The following is a 15,388-nucleotide window of genomic DNA, read 5'->3' as shown; positions in this document are numbered from 1 at the left end:
AGCATTAGTAACCATTGTTTGCAGCGGGTCTTCTATTTATATAGGCAGCTGGCTTTCCCCCCTGAACTCTAAATACAACCCTGTTTTGTCACGGCACATGGTTAAAAACAAATACATTTTGACTGCCTGACTGTCTTTGCTTTTATTAAGCATCACGAGACTATTAATCTCAGGGCCGGGGATTCGAGTCCCATACTGGGGTGGGTGGGGTGATTCCTACATTGCAGGGGGTTGGACTAGATGGCCCCTAGGGGTCCATTCCAACTCTATGATTCTGTTTATCATATTGTTAGTTTTGTATGTATGATAGTAACCTTAAAACACTGATATCTCAACTAAAGTACAGCCAATGTGTTCAATGGATGTAAGTATTCCACTTGCAGAGCACATCTGAAATGAGTAAGTAGAACATATGACATCCTAACTTTAAATACTAGATGTGGCTTTTCAAAGGTAACCACCAAGCCTTGAAATACAACAGAAAATCCAACTGCTGCTCATACCACCAAAACTATTACAGCAATTGTCTTCTTTTTATGACACCTAGCATTGGCTGACATCTGATGAGCTGTGGGCACAAGATTTAATGGGGTGCTCCATCTGAAGCATGCTTATTATGTGTGCCAATAAAAGAGTCAGATACATAAATAGATTTAAACGGGCAGCTTTTAATAATTAACATCACCAGACCAGTCATTAAGGAGCTCCCTGTGTCCCTGAGGCCCAGCATGGCTGTCCCACCAATTGACCTATCCCCAACTGGGCAAGCCTGCCCAATCCCAGGATGCGTTCAATGCCAGCTCCAAATGGCAGCCACTTGTACTTTGCCACCCCAGCTTGTCCCCAAGGAGATGGCAATCTGTGCTAAGCTCTCCACCTTTCCTTGACAATGATGTTACCTCCCAGGCTCTTTCTCACCCCTAAAGGGCTCCTCCTCAGTCACTGGCCACCTGCCAAGCCATGACAAAAATTAACAAGTCCAATTAGACCAATTAAAGCTAGTACACATCCCATCCCAACTACAGTGCCCTGGGGAAGACAACAAGACTGCTCTGCAAAGGCCAATTCTGCAGAACGTGCAAAAAATTCCCTCCTAACCCTATAAGGTGGAACCAAGACTCTCAGGGCAACTCCTAAAAACTGGGAGAGGAGCAGCATTGCCTGCCTCACAAAACTAACCTTGGGCAAAGGGCAGGACTGCCTTAAATATGCTGGTTTCCCCCTTCTTGTACCAAAACTTGTAAGGAACAATTGCCCTCACACAGTGGTGGACTTGGGTACTATGGGGTTCCTGTGCAAGGCCAAAATTGGGTGCCCCCTTCAGCCCTCATGCTGCGTTCCAAAGCTGGGAAAGCACTAACAAAGCTTGGGAAGGAGATGGGAGGACTCCAGGACCCAGTCAGAGCCTCATGGCTTCTTCCCAAAGCCCAGCACCTCACTTACTGGGCTTTGAGACGGTGTCCCTTGACTCAGCACCTAGTGCATGTGCACCGCTCACACAGGCCGAAATTTGTCCCTACCTCACAAGTCTGGCAATGTGGCCCTCCCTGTGGCTGCTCCTCAAGGCCACCTCAAACTTCTGCCATCAGAAGCTAAGGCACACCAGGTCCCATAGGATATGCTTCCACAAAAGGACATAAAAGTTTTCAGCCTATTAATATTATTTATTAAATTTGTATACCGCCCTTCATCCGCAGATCTCAGTGTGGTTCACAACATAAAAATACAATATAAAAGCACAAAATGCAATAACTCTCCCATCCCACTAACACACTTTAAAGAGTCAAGTAGGTACCGGTAGCCGTGTTGGTCTGACGCAGTCGAAAGATATATATAAAAATGCTACTGGACAACACACACACACACACACACACACACACGGGAGAGCTTCCACAAACATGGAGCCACTACAGACAAAGCCACTTTTCTATAGGAAATGCTTTTAAAACAAATACCAACCATAAGTGAAGTGTGGCATTTTTTTTAATAAAAAGGTAAAATAGTGCAATTAGTTTTGCAACGTTAGCTATCCAATGCTACATAAGAGTCACAAGAAAATCTCTCCAAGGCCAAATTCACATGAAAGACTATTATCATTACTCATTTTTCAAAACTATTTGTGCTAATTGAAATCGTTTTAGATGCTTTGTTTTATTGCTTGTGTTTACCATCCTGGGAGGAAGGGCGAGACATGCATTGAACAAATAAGCAGGGATTTTGTCAGCCAGAACTCACCGGAACTCACTTCTGGCACCTCTCAGGTGGGCACCATTGCCATTATAAGAGAACAAGCGAGGCATTCATGAGTTCTGGCACCTCTTTCTCTAGAAAAATAGCACTGCTTATATTCCGCTCTAGCCTTTGATACCAGGGCAATCAGTGGCCTTACTCAATGTTTTCCCTGGTCCCTGAATTAATATCGATGAGAGCACCCAGGACTAAACAAGTCCTTTCCAGACAGGGTGGTGCCTATCTTGTGGAATGCCTGACTCAGCAGAACTAAGAGGCAACTTCTTGGGCTGTCTTCACCAGCTGATAAACAACTTCCAAATAACTAAAGGCTCATGCATCTATGAGCTGATTCCCTCACATTTCCAACATGACAAGGATCAAACAGTCATTGATTGTGTGCTTCTTAGGAGAGGATTTTCTAATAGCTGGAGCTATAGATAAACATCACATTTACTAATTCATTTCTCTTATCATGACACCTCTAAAGCAGGCTTCCTCAACCTCGGCCCTCCAAATGTTTTGAGACTATAATTCCCACCATCCCTGACCACTGGTCCTGCTAGCTGGGGATCATGGGAGTTGTAGGCCAAAAACATCTGGAGGGCCAAGGTTGAGGAAGCCTGCTCTAAAGGAATGTGTTTGCACAAAAGTTGAGCAATTGTAGCTCCAACCCCAGTGGATTCCGATTATTGATTGTCTTTCTTCCAAGCAGCTTAAGGTGGCAGACCAAGTCCTCCCCACCCCCATTTTATCCAGCTTATCAGGTAGGTTGGGCTGAGAGGCCCCAAGGTCACCCAATGAGCTTCAAGACTGAGTTGGGATTTGACTCTTTATCTCTCAGGTCCTACCGTGTTTCTCCAAAAATAAGACACCGTCTTATATTTATTTTTCCTCAAAAAAACACATGGTGGCTTATTTTCAGGGGATGTCTTATTTTCGGGGAAACACCGTAGTCAACACTCCACACTGGATCTGAATTTTGATTTGGAAATGTCCATGCAGTTTTAGGAAACAATTGTTTCTTCAACAAAGGCTTCAGTAAAACCACACCATGTGTTTTTGACATTTGTGTATGAGAGAGAAAAGTGGGGGGGGGGGTATACGCTTCCTAGTTTTTGTTTGCAATCATATGCACACTTGCCTGGGAGCCAACCCCATTGAACACAGCAAGACTTCCTTCCAAAGGATTACAATGTACCTATGTATGAATCCAATACAAAGAAATGCAAGTTTCTGCAGACACCTTGTAAACCTTACAACAAACCAGTCTCAGCTGCAACAACTTAACTCTCCATTCTTTTTATATTAAAAAGCAACAACCTTGACACATCTAAGCCCATCGAGATCATTTTGTGCATTCTAAACTCTCAGTCATAGTCACAGACAACAGAGGTACAGGATGCTAAAAAAAAGAAGACAAGCTAAAATGGTAAAAAAAATACTAAAAATGGTAAAAAATATAGTAATGGTCAAATATTTGTATTTCACTCAATTCCTCTGCCACAGTTCCCACATGTATATACAATCCAGTCATTAGCGCACAATTAGAAACAGCACCACCCCAATCATTATTAGTAGTAGTGAATTTATTACTTGCCCTTCTCCAGAAACTCCCAGGGCAGGTTATACAACAATTTAAAATTCAGTATTCAAAGCAGTTAAAACAAATTGCAGCCACAGGAATGGCAAGCAGATGCTATTTTCTCATGGAAGCAGGCTCCAACGTGTATTCTTAGATGGAGGGCAAAGTCCATGTGCCAACATGTGCTACATGCTCAGTCCCCCAGCCAGTGCTGTACAAGCTACACTGAGCCCATGCTCTGCATCTTACAGGCTTACCTTGTCTCTTAGCTGTTTTCCATACAGTGATGTCCTGCGGCAGTTCACACAAATTTCAAAAGGCCAGTGACTTCAGAGTATTTCGCCTTCCAAAAAGAACGCTCTCCAACTTTTCCTACTTCTTGAGTAACCTAATCAACATAAGCTTTGACAGATACTCTCTTGGCTGATTCTGAAGGCAAGAAAAGTCCTGTCCCAAGACACTGCTGATCAACAGCAACAGACAGACAGACGTGAACTTACTGCTTCACCAGCATGCTTCTCACCTATACATCAGGAGCCAGTCATGTGGTGTAAACCAAGTCAGGTGCCTGATCTCTCCTGAACTGCTCCTCAAAGTATGTACTCCTCCTAATTGCCCTCATAAATGCAACGGCACTGCATGCAATAAATCTTATTATGCAAATGTGTAGGGCTAGAGAGTGCAAATTGCTTGACTGCCACTTATGTTGTTCCTCTGAATGTTCAGGCAGTGTTTTTTTTCCCCAGGCAGTCTGGTCATATCATAAAGATCCAAGGACACAGTTGTATTGATCTGGAAATATGACTTTTGGGGAGTTAATAAAGATCACTCAGGGTGCACTAGTTGGGATCTGAGAAACCATTCATTCAGCTGTGAGGCTCACTGGGTGGCCTTGAGCAATTCAATCCCCCCCCCCCCACAAAAGAAATTGACCCTGCAGGATTGCTCTTAAACCTACAGCCTGATCTTATGCTTAAAGACTGTAGCTGTCTTTGCATCTCCGTATAAATAAAGTGTCGCTGAATGCATTGGGGCACCTTCAATTAAACACAAAAAGGCTCAGGCTTCATAGCTGTGATCTCATCTACATTTTCCATCAGAGGCAGATTTAGGGCAGTGTGACCAGTTCTATGCACTGGGTGGCAAGCATAGTGGGATCTGCAGGGCACCACAATGATAATGTAGTAAATTGAGCAGAACGGAAGGTGAGAGTTGGGTGCCAAATTTTGGCCTTGCATGGGGCACTATTGAAATGTGAAAGGCCCTGTTTCCATTGAATTAAGTGGAATTTCTGAATAAGCATGGATAGCATCAAATGACAGTGGTACCTCTACTTACGAATTTAATGCGTTCCGAACACACATTTGTAAGTCGAAAAAAATTGTAAGCCGAATCCCATAGGAATGCATTGGGAGAAAAAAATTCGTAAGTAGAAGCAACCCTATCTAAAAATTCGTAAGTAGAAAAAATCCTATCTAAACCGCATCCAAGATGGCGGACGGAGCTCCTTTTGTAAGTAGAAACATTCGTAAGTAGAGTTATTCATAAGTAGAGGTACCACTGTACAAGCTTAAAATGAGGTGTGGATGAGCCTCAAGTATGGAAGAGCCCTAAGGCAAGTTATTGGGGACTCCTATTTTGAAGATGGGGAATAAAGTTGGGGAAGGAAGACTCCATTATCATGGACATACGCATAGAGCTAAGCCGGACCTGTCAAAAAGTTGATAGATACATTTTTAGACTTATGACTACCAAGGTCAGCAGTGGGAAGATGGCTGTTAACTGAACTCAAAAGATTGGAAAGCCAATTAAGACTAAGACATAACTAGAGAGATATCTTAATATATAATTATGGGAACAAAGAAACCATCACGTAACTGGAAAAATGAAATCTACAAAGCTTGAAATTAACATTACAGAGTACATTTTATTTAAAGTACTGCAAGCTATCTAGTCCGTCTGCCCCCTGTTATGTTTTCTCAGTTCATTGGCTTAACTGCTCTAGACATGTTCTCCTCCAGCCATTATTACTGGTCTCTCTGTATCAAATGCATTTCCTTAATCCACTTTATGGCAGCTAGTTTAATGGGAGGTGCCTGATTTTAAAACTAAGCTATCAGTCCTCTCCTGATATATCTAGTTACTAAGAAAATTAATATTTTACCACACTCCAAAATTCCACAAAGGTTTAACTAATGACACATCCCAAACTGTTCTTCTGTAGGGGTTCTTTTTTCTTTTTTTTAAGCACAGCTGGCCAGCTAATCAGTAGCATTCAGCGTAGTCATGTTGCTTCCCAGGAGGGAATAATCAAATGAATTGCCATTCATTTCAACATATCCAATAGTCCAAAAATCAGGAAGACGTATAGGCAAGGGTGCATCTGACAGATGCATTTCAGTCAAATTCGGGGATTTGTGCCTAGCTGAGCAATGGAAGCTTTCTCATGATTTTGAAAGCAAAACTTGTTAGGAATATATCTGATGCATGAGCACATGGCAAGGACTGATGCAAGACTGCAAGGAGGAGAATGTAAATCAGGAATTTGTAGCCATGCAACACAGTAAGGATATTTAGGGACTTGAAAATCCTTTCTCTGACCTCTAGAGGTCCTGCCCAATGGCCCCCTGGGAATCCAAGTACTGAGACTGACACTATAACTCTGAGAATCTCCTGGGGGGGGGGGAGTATAAGTGAAAGCCAAGCTCTGTAGGCAACCAAATTCTACGCTAAATTTCCATGCCTCTACAGCAAAGCATGTTGACAGGCATGAAAAATGGGAACATCCCTTCCTTAAACCGAATTCATTCTGTTCTACAAGCTATTTTTGTTCGTTCTAATTGAATCAAGTCCATAAAACAAATAAAGAAAAGAAAACCCGGCATTTAAAAAATCCAGCAGTTTGGCTAAGCCAAAAGGCACACGCATGTAAATAAAAATGGAGCCAACACAGGATTTTCGTCCCATGGGGTGAACTTGGCATTCCTCTGCCTCCTCTCTTCAGATGACATAAATACTTGCCTCCTAAGGGGGGCCATATGTAAAAGATTGTTTTGCAAGCTGCATCTGCTGAAACCCCCTCTTCTGCCTAAGGACCATCCTCAAATTGTCCCATTTTCTTGATCGCATTGCCTTTTCCTGTGTGCTTCTCATGGCTGTTCAACTTTAAATTGTTTGCATAAATGTGCCCTTACGCATTTCTGGTGCCTTTCTTGTTTGGTTTTAAAATTTGGTTGTTTGCTTCAAACTGGAACACTGCACAGCGCCTCCTGCTTCGAGCAAGCCAAACCTGCTCTTCCTGAACTTGATCCTCAAGAGAAGATTAAACATGTGACAACAAACATCATCAGTAGCCTTTCAGTTAACAGTAGCAGGGAGCTCCTCAGTCTACATGTGTCCGCAGTACAAGAATCAAGCTAACACTGCTTAACTGCCTGAGCAGGGCGCCAAAGAACCAGGGGGAGACGACTCTGAACGGGCAAACAAACAACCCCAAAAAAACCCCTGAAAAGTAGCTTTTCTCAGAAATGTTGCATAATAACTGTGTGGGTTTGTGTGGCACAATGTTTTGCTTGGGGCACTATTTAAGCAAGGCCTGCGTAATTCACTCACAGCTGTCAGACTTGACAGCAAAGCCACCAACGCAGCGCCTTCCCAGTAATAACTTGGTGCCACTCCATCATTGCATGGTTTTAGATGAAGCAGAACTTTATTGCAATACAAAATAAAAAAATTCCTTCCAGTAGCACCTTAGAAGCCAACTAGGTTTGTCATTGGTATGAGCTTTTGTGTGCATGCACACTTCTTCAGATTGCAATACATGAGTGAGCTTATGGTGGAATCACTGTTCATAGATTGTGGGGAGAGGAGGAGATGTGTGAAACTTTTTGCATATTTCCTTTTAGTTTGGCAAAATGTAGCCAGAAGCAGTTTTATTTTCATCTTCAGCTGGCTCAGTTTATATAGAGAAGCCAGCTGGCTTCCCATCCAGTGTGCCTGAGATTCCTGGAACTCAAGTACAATAAAAACGGAGTTATTCCCCAGACATTAAATTGATAATTGAGGCCTTTCAGTTAATTTGATTTGGATAGCCAGGCTAAACAAACCGCAAATCTTGAGGGGGTGAGGGTGGAAATGCTCACATCCCTGCTTGAACGGTAGCATCTGTGTTGGATCCTAATAGTTGGTTAATGATTGATTGACCTGTCCAAGTTCTCTCTGGAATTAATTTGAAGCAGAGTGAGTAATTCCTGGGTGTCCCCTGGATGTCTGAAAAATAATACATTTGCACTCCATAGTGGGTCCAGGGTAAATTTGGTGCCTTGCTTTGGTGTCTGCACAACCAGACACGTAATTTTATTATGTACATTTGGTTTTTTAAACTGTCGACTTCGTCTGTATTTTTTATCCTATCTTCTGCTCTTAAAGTTTATTGTAACAAATATTTCATACCATGTTCTACAAACAGCTCGGAGATATTTTGTGACTGAGTTGCTTATAAACCTTGCTGAACAATTAAATACATGTCATCACTGCCATATGCCAGAGCCTAGGGAACCTCGGTGAACCTGAGAGTTTTCTTTGCCATGCCTCAATCATGTAACATCCCAAACCAAAAGGGAGGAAAGCAGACAGTTTGAGTTTATTACTATGCCTTTCGACCAGAAATAGCCCCAAGGCGGCCAAGTGATAAAATGCAGCTTACAGATATTTTAGACAACCTCTTTTTTTAAAAAGTCTCATGCCTCCCAAATGCACCCATCCCCGATGTCAAAGAAAGCGGGAGTAAATCCTCAGGCAGCTGCTCCACTCAGCCAGCAACTCTACCAAGGTTGTGAGGGGTAGAGCAAGTGGAGAAGTTTTCCCTTGAAGGGCCAAATCCAGCCTTATTTTTGCAACAATGCCTCCCAGAAAGCAGCTGTGCTTGTACGAGTCCCAAGCTGGCCTGATGTGATGATGTCACTATGGCACAGCAGATCATAGAATTGTAGATCTGGAAGGGACCCCAAGGGCCATCTGGTCAAACCCCCTGCAATGCAGGGATCTCAGATAGGTCACAAAAGGTAAAGGATCCCTGGACGGTTAAGTCCAGTCAAAGGCAACTATGGGGTTGTGGCGCTCATCTCGCTTTCAGGCCGAGGGAGCCGGTGTTTGTCCACAGACAGCTTTCCGGGTCATGTGGCCAGCATGACTAAAATGCTTCTGGTGCAATGGGACACTGTGACGGAAACCAGAGCGCATGTGTGGCGTTTGCCCGTTCTTTTGGAAAAGTCTGTACAGGGGGAGAGAAAGGGTTAATAGGTAGACCAATAGAAAAGCCCAGAGGCGGAGCCTACCTGCTTTTAAAAGCCTTAGCCAGAGGTGAAGATTGTTGGAAATAGAGAGACAGTTAGTTTGGTTGGTTTCTTGTGGGTGGGAGGCATAGAGTGGGTTAGAGACAGAGGGGAGACAGAGAGAGAGAATCGGATTACAGTGTTTCAAAGTATTTAAAACTTGTTTGCGTTCACAATAAACTGGAATCTTTGTTTATACAGGCATACCTCGGTTTAAGTACGCCTCGGTTTGAGTATTTTCAGTTTAAGTACTCCATGGACCTATCTGGAACGGATTAATCCACTTTCCATTACTTTCAATGGGAAAGTTTGCTTCAGGTTAAGTACGCTTCATGTTAAGTACAGACTTCTGGAACCAATTGTGTTTGTAAACCGAGGTACCACTGTACGTTACAACCTGACTGAGTCTGAATATATTACCAGGGAAACCTGGTTGGTGGCAGTGGAAGAGAATCGACGTGGTGGCACAGGGTCAATAGTCTGTGGAACGACCGGGGGCTCTGTGTGAACGCCACAGCATGGAAACACCGTATACCTTCCTGCCGCAGCGATACCTATTTATCTACTTGCACTGGCATGTTTTCGAACTTCTAGGTTGGCAGAAGCTGGGCCAGAGCAACAGGAGCTCACCCTGTCATGAGGATTCGAACTGCCAGCCTTCTGATCAGCAACTCCAAGAGGCTCAGTGGTTTAGACCACAGTGCCACCCACTCCCATCATGACAGGCAGCCACCCAACCTCTTCTTAAAAACCTCGTAGGCCTTCTATGCATTTTGAACCCAATCTAGAGCATAACAACAACAACAACAACAACAACAACAACAACAACAACAACAACAACAATTTATTATTTATACCCTGCCCATCTGCCTGGGTTTCCCCAGCCACTCTGGGCGGCTTCTAACAGAATATTAAAAGACAACAGTCTATTAAACATTAAACAGGGCTGCCTTCAGATGTGTTCTAAAAGTCTGGTAGTTGTTCTCTTTGACATCTGGTGGGAGGGCGTTCCACAGGGCGGGTGCCACTACCGAGAAGGCCCTCTCCCTGGTTCCCTGTAACTTGGCTTCTCACAGCGAGGGAACCACCAGAAAGTCCTCGTCACTGGACCTCAGTGTCCGGGCAGAATGATGGGGGTGGAGACGCTCCTTCAGGTATACTGGGCAGAGGCCATTTAGGGCTTTAAAGGTCAGCACCAACACTTTGAATTGTGCTCAGAAACGTACTGGGAGCCAATGTAGATCTTTCAAGACCGGTGTTATGTTGTCTCGGTGCCCGCTCCCAGTCACCAGTCTAGCTGCCGCATTCTGGATTAGTTGTAGTTTCTGGGTCACCTTAAAAGGTAGCCCCACACAGAGCACACTGCAGTAGTCCAAGTGAGAGATAACTAGAGCATGCACATTCTGGCAAGACAGTCTGCGGGCAGGTAGGGTCTCAGCCTGCGTACCAGATGGAGCTGATAAACAGCTGCCCTGGACACAGAATTGACCTGTGCCTCCATGGACAGCTGTGAGTCCAAAATGACTCCCAGGCTGCACACCTGGTCCTTCAGGGGCACAGTTACCCCCTTCAGGACCAGGGAGTACTCCACACTTGCACGCCTCCTGTTTCCCCAAAACAGTACTTCTGTCAGGATTCAACCTCAATCTGTTAGCCACCATCCATCCTCCAACCGCCTCCAGACACTCACACAGGACCTTCACCGCCTTCACTGATTCTGATTTGAAAGAGAGGTAGAGCTGGGTGTCATCCGCATACTGAATACCCAGCCCAAACCCCCGATGATCTCTCCCAGCGGCTGCATGTAGATGTTGAAAAGCATGGGGGAGAGGACAGAACCCTGAGGCACCCCACAAGTGAGAGCCCAGGGGTCTGAACACTCATCCCCCCCCCACTTTCTGAACACGGCCCAGGAGGAAGGAGCAGAACCACTGTATATCAGTACCCCCAGCTCCCAGCCCTTCTAGACAGTCCAGAAGGTTGTTATGGTCGATGGTGTCAAAAGCTATCCAGGGGGCAACCAGGAAAACAAGCCATCTGCTTCAGATTCATTCCAGAACAGATTTGGACAGCTAAGCAATAATTAACTCAAACATTAACCCAACCCATGCATATATAGATTCATAGAGTTGGAAAGGACCCTGAGGATCATCTAGTCCAACGAAATATGCAGCTGTGCCATATGGGTATTGAACATGCAATCTTCATGTTATCAACACCATGCTCTAACCAACTGATCTATCAAGGCCTATTTATAATGGTGATGGTGCTAATGTACCATGAAACTGGGCATGGCTAAGTCAGTTTCTCATACAACAATCGTTATAACACCTGATACTTTTTTTTATATACTAAGTCAGTTTCTCAGCACGCTGAGTAGGAAGGAGGATGACGAAAGTGAGGAGAAAGTTTAAGGAGATTAGGGACACACACTGGCCAAGTAGGAAATGCGAAACTATCTTTACATCGCTAACGATTGTTAACTTCATACTGGGTCATGTGCTCAGAAGCCTCTAGATTACTGTAATAGCAGCTTTCAAAACTGATACCTGTACGTCAGCCATAAAACCACACGCTCTAAATCAATAACTCAATTTTTTTGTAGTCAAATGCTCACCTAGCTATACCGACCTGCTTCATGGAATAATTCTGGTGTCCAAAGGGGAAAGTGATAGGCAGAATGAGGAACCACTGAGTTTTTAAGGCTCACAGCACTCCCACCTTCAAGTGGCTCACCCAACAACAGAAAAGCTACATAGGTAAAGGTAAAGGGAAAAGGAGCCCTGAATGGTTAAGTCCAGTGAAAGGCAACTATAGGGTGTGGCACTCATTTTGCTTTTCAGGCCAAGGGAGCTGGCATTTGTCCACAGACAGGTTTCCAGGTCATGTGGCCAGCATGACGAAACCGCTGCTGGCACACGGAGGGCCGTGTTGAGTGCTAGAGCGCATGGAAATGCCATTTACCTTCCCACCACAGCGGTACCTATTTATCTACTTGCACTGGCATGCTTTCAATCTGCTAGGTTGGCAGAAGCTGGGACAGAGCAACGGGAGCACACCACCATTGCGCGGATTCAACCCACCAGCTTTCTGATTGGCAAGCCCAAGAAGTTCAGTGATTTAGACCACAGTGCCACCTAAGTTCCATGCACACATATAACCCTAAAGCCCTCCTTCCTTTAAAACACTGCATTTTATCTTACACCCTTTGGAACCTGCAGCCTGATGCATGTTTATTCAACAGCAAGTTTAACAGGACCTGTTCCCATGTAAATGCACATTGGGTTTCAGCCCCTCCCACTTGCTCATGTGCGTGTGTTTTTCAGATGCATGCACATTTCTTCATTTTATTTCTAAAGTACATGCACCACCTTTCCTTATAAAATGTTCCAGGGCCACTCACAGGTCCCAGGGGTTGTATCCAACATTGTCTGTAGCCTAGCAGAACAGACTTCTGCTCCTCCACCTTCCTCTGTCCCACAATCCTCTTTGCACCTCAAAATCTGCTCTGGAGGACTGGGGGGACCTTCCAGAGCAGAATTTCTTTTAAGGGTGCAGGTAGCTGCAAAAGCTGAATCACTGTGTGAGCCAAAGTCCAACCGCACAGTGTTGGATTCCATCCAAGGACTGCAACTGCAGTGCACTTTCTAAAGATTTTCTTGCACTTGCCACTTAGCTTTCAGGCCAACTCTTGTCCAACAAGTCCGGTGGAAGCTGCAGGCAGTTTTGAGATGTACCGCAGAACACTTGTAAGATATTACTCAACTAGCTCAGTTACATAATTTCAGCACACGTGATAATTAACTAGGTGCATTAACTCTACGGCACTTAACATATTACGTTTTAATTGTGCTGCATGCTCTTGCGGCTCCTTTAATCTTCGGGGGTTGTAAGTATTCGGACATTATTAAAAGAAGCCTCATGCTTCCATGCATGAACTCATCTCACTGGTTAGATGACATGGAACGTGTTTGGATGACTTGCCCATAACCACATATTCCTGAATGAGTCTTGTGCTAGAACTGAAGCCTGTTTAGGAACAGGAACATAGGAAACAGCCTGATACTGAGTCAGACCTTTGACCCATCTAGTCCCCTTTCCTGTGTCTTGTGCACCCACTCTTTAGGTTTTCCTAGCCCTGGGTAGAAAAAGAATCCAAGGCCTTCTGCATGGAAAGCTCACCTCCTCCCATCCCTTAGCTACTCTAGAAATAGATTGAATCATGCAGTCTTTATTCCACCAAACTATCCTCGGTATCTCCGCTTTCTTATTGGCTTTTGTCAAGCCAACCATTTCACCACAGCTACATTTCATATGCACAAGCACAGGGCATATCAAGTGTTCCCGTGCAAACCAAATATGGTCTCTGCTCTCACCACTTCAGGTATCCTCATACTTGGGTCACACTGCAGAGCATCCAAGATGGCAGTGGTAGCATCGGATATGGATAGCACCATCTCGCACAGGCTTATACGTGCACACACTGCAGAGAGAATTTCAATATTTCAGCCAAGTCTGATTATAATAAGCAGAAAGACTGGCGGGGGAAGGAGAGGCAAGGGCTTGGATGGATAGGTATATATTTACATGATATCACAACCAGTGTCAGAAAACAATGCAAGCTGGTTGGCCTGCACAATGAGTCGGAGCATGTGGAATGTTGTGGGGAGGAGTTAAATGAAGAAAGTCTGCAAATGGGTTTGCAGGATGGGTGGCTGTCATGGCAGGATTGTCCTGACATAGCCATTGACTAATGCCTGAGCTACCTGAGAATGCTCCATACCTGAGCTTGAAACATGGAGCTTGTACACATGGAGAGCAAGCCACTAAGGAGACCAGTTCTATTTATGTAAACGGCTTCATGTCAACCCACAACCAGCCACTGCCATTTAATGTCTTGAAGTGGTATGAGAGACTCTTGACACAATGGGAACAACCAACATGCCAATGCCCACTGTGTGTGTCTCTGTGTGTGTGTGTGTGTGTTTTCTCTGTCATGTGGAACAGTCACGAGTCATGGAGGCTGTTCTGAGCAATTTTAAAAAACCTTTTTTTCCACCCAATTATTCCTATATATAGCCCAACTCTTAAAATTTGGCTACATTTTATGCCCACCGTGTCACAGGTTGTCAAACTCTGTCTGTTTGGAATTCTGAGGGTGCCCTCCAATCATCTGTCACTCGAGGAAAGCTCGGCTCAGTTAATTTCCCTCTCTTCTCAATTGCCAGGAGAAATTAACCTAGTGTGGAAACAAAAGTCTACAGAGCAACAGCAGTTCCTCCTCTCTAAGCACCGAGATCAAAGCAAACACCTATCCTTGAGGGTTGACTTCAGGGTGACTTGAGAATTCTCATCAGTCAGACTCTGGCTCTGTATGCATGAATTCTTTTCCTCCCATGGTTTTGAATAAATGGCTGGGCATGTGTCTAATTTCATTTTACTTGTCTAATGAGTTCAAAATGTGGACACTGCTTGTTGCACGGATGATTGGTTTATACTATTTATTATTATTATTATTATTATTATTATTATTATTATTATTATTAAATAATACTTTATTTTTGTACCCAGCCCATCTGACTGGGTTGCCCCAGTAACTCTGGGTAGCTTCCAACAGGATGTATAAAAACACAACAACAGAACATCACACATTAAGAACAACACCAACACCACCACAACACAGCACCACACATTAAAAGAGTCCCGATGTCTTCGGAAGGTCATATAATTATTTATTTCCTTGACATCTGGTGGGAGGGTGTTCCACAGGGCGGGTGCCACTACTGAGAAGACCCTCTGACTGGTTCCCTGTAACCTCACTTCTTGCAGTGAGGGAACTGTCAGAAAGCCCTCGGCGCTGGACCTCAGTGTCCGGGATGAACGATGGGGGTGGAGACGCTTCTTCAGGTATACAGTACTTTTTTTCTTAAAAAATGTTTAGGGGTACTCTCATTTTCCTACTCATATTGAAATACTGCCCCTCAATGAGGCCAAACTTAGATTCACAAAATGTTTAGGGGTATGCGTACCCCTGCGTCCCCCCAGAAAAAAGCACTGTATACAGATATCCCAAGAAGCAGGCATTGTCTATTCCTATGGCGTCATCTATAAAACACATCACAGCTAGATGCTCCAGTAATTCTATTTCCACACAAAAGTTGCACTTTAGAAATTTATACAAATTAATAATAAAAAATCCTTCCAGTAGCACTTTAGAGACCAACTAAGTTTGTCATAGGTA

At 44.2% G+C, this 15,388-nt stretch overlaps 1 protein-coding gene across 6 annotated transcripts in view; it reads right to left on the bottom strand.

The window, feature by feature from the left end:
- The window catches only part of LNX1 (ligand of numb-protein X 1), a 126,119-nt gene that overhangs the window by 76,740 nt on the left and 33,991 nt on the right, over positions 1-15,388 (bottom strand). Inside the window, exon 1 of one of the 6 annotated variants that reach the window (XM_035112091.3) lies at positions 4,072-4,326. The exons of 4 other annotated variants lie outside the window; for them this stretch is intronic. The gene's annotated coding sequence lies outside the window, so the exon portion shown is untranslated. Of the gene's footprint in view, positions 1-4,071; positions 4,327-15,388 lie in introns of those variants that run through there. One more of the 6 variants, XM_088659370.1, reaches the window with a different exon arrangement.

Source organism: Zootoca vivipara, chromosome Z1 (genome assembly GCF_965207765.1).
Source record: "Zootoca vivipara chromosome Z1, rZooViv2.hap1.1, whole genome shotgun sequence".
Classification (NCBI taxonomy): domain Eukaryota; kingdom Metazoa; phylum Chordata; class Lepidosauria; order Squamata; family Lacertidae; genus Zootoca; species Zootoca vivipara.
The sequence above is the reverse complement of the archived record's forward strand: the minus strand, read 5'-3'. Positions and strand labels throughout refer to the sequence as shown.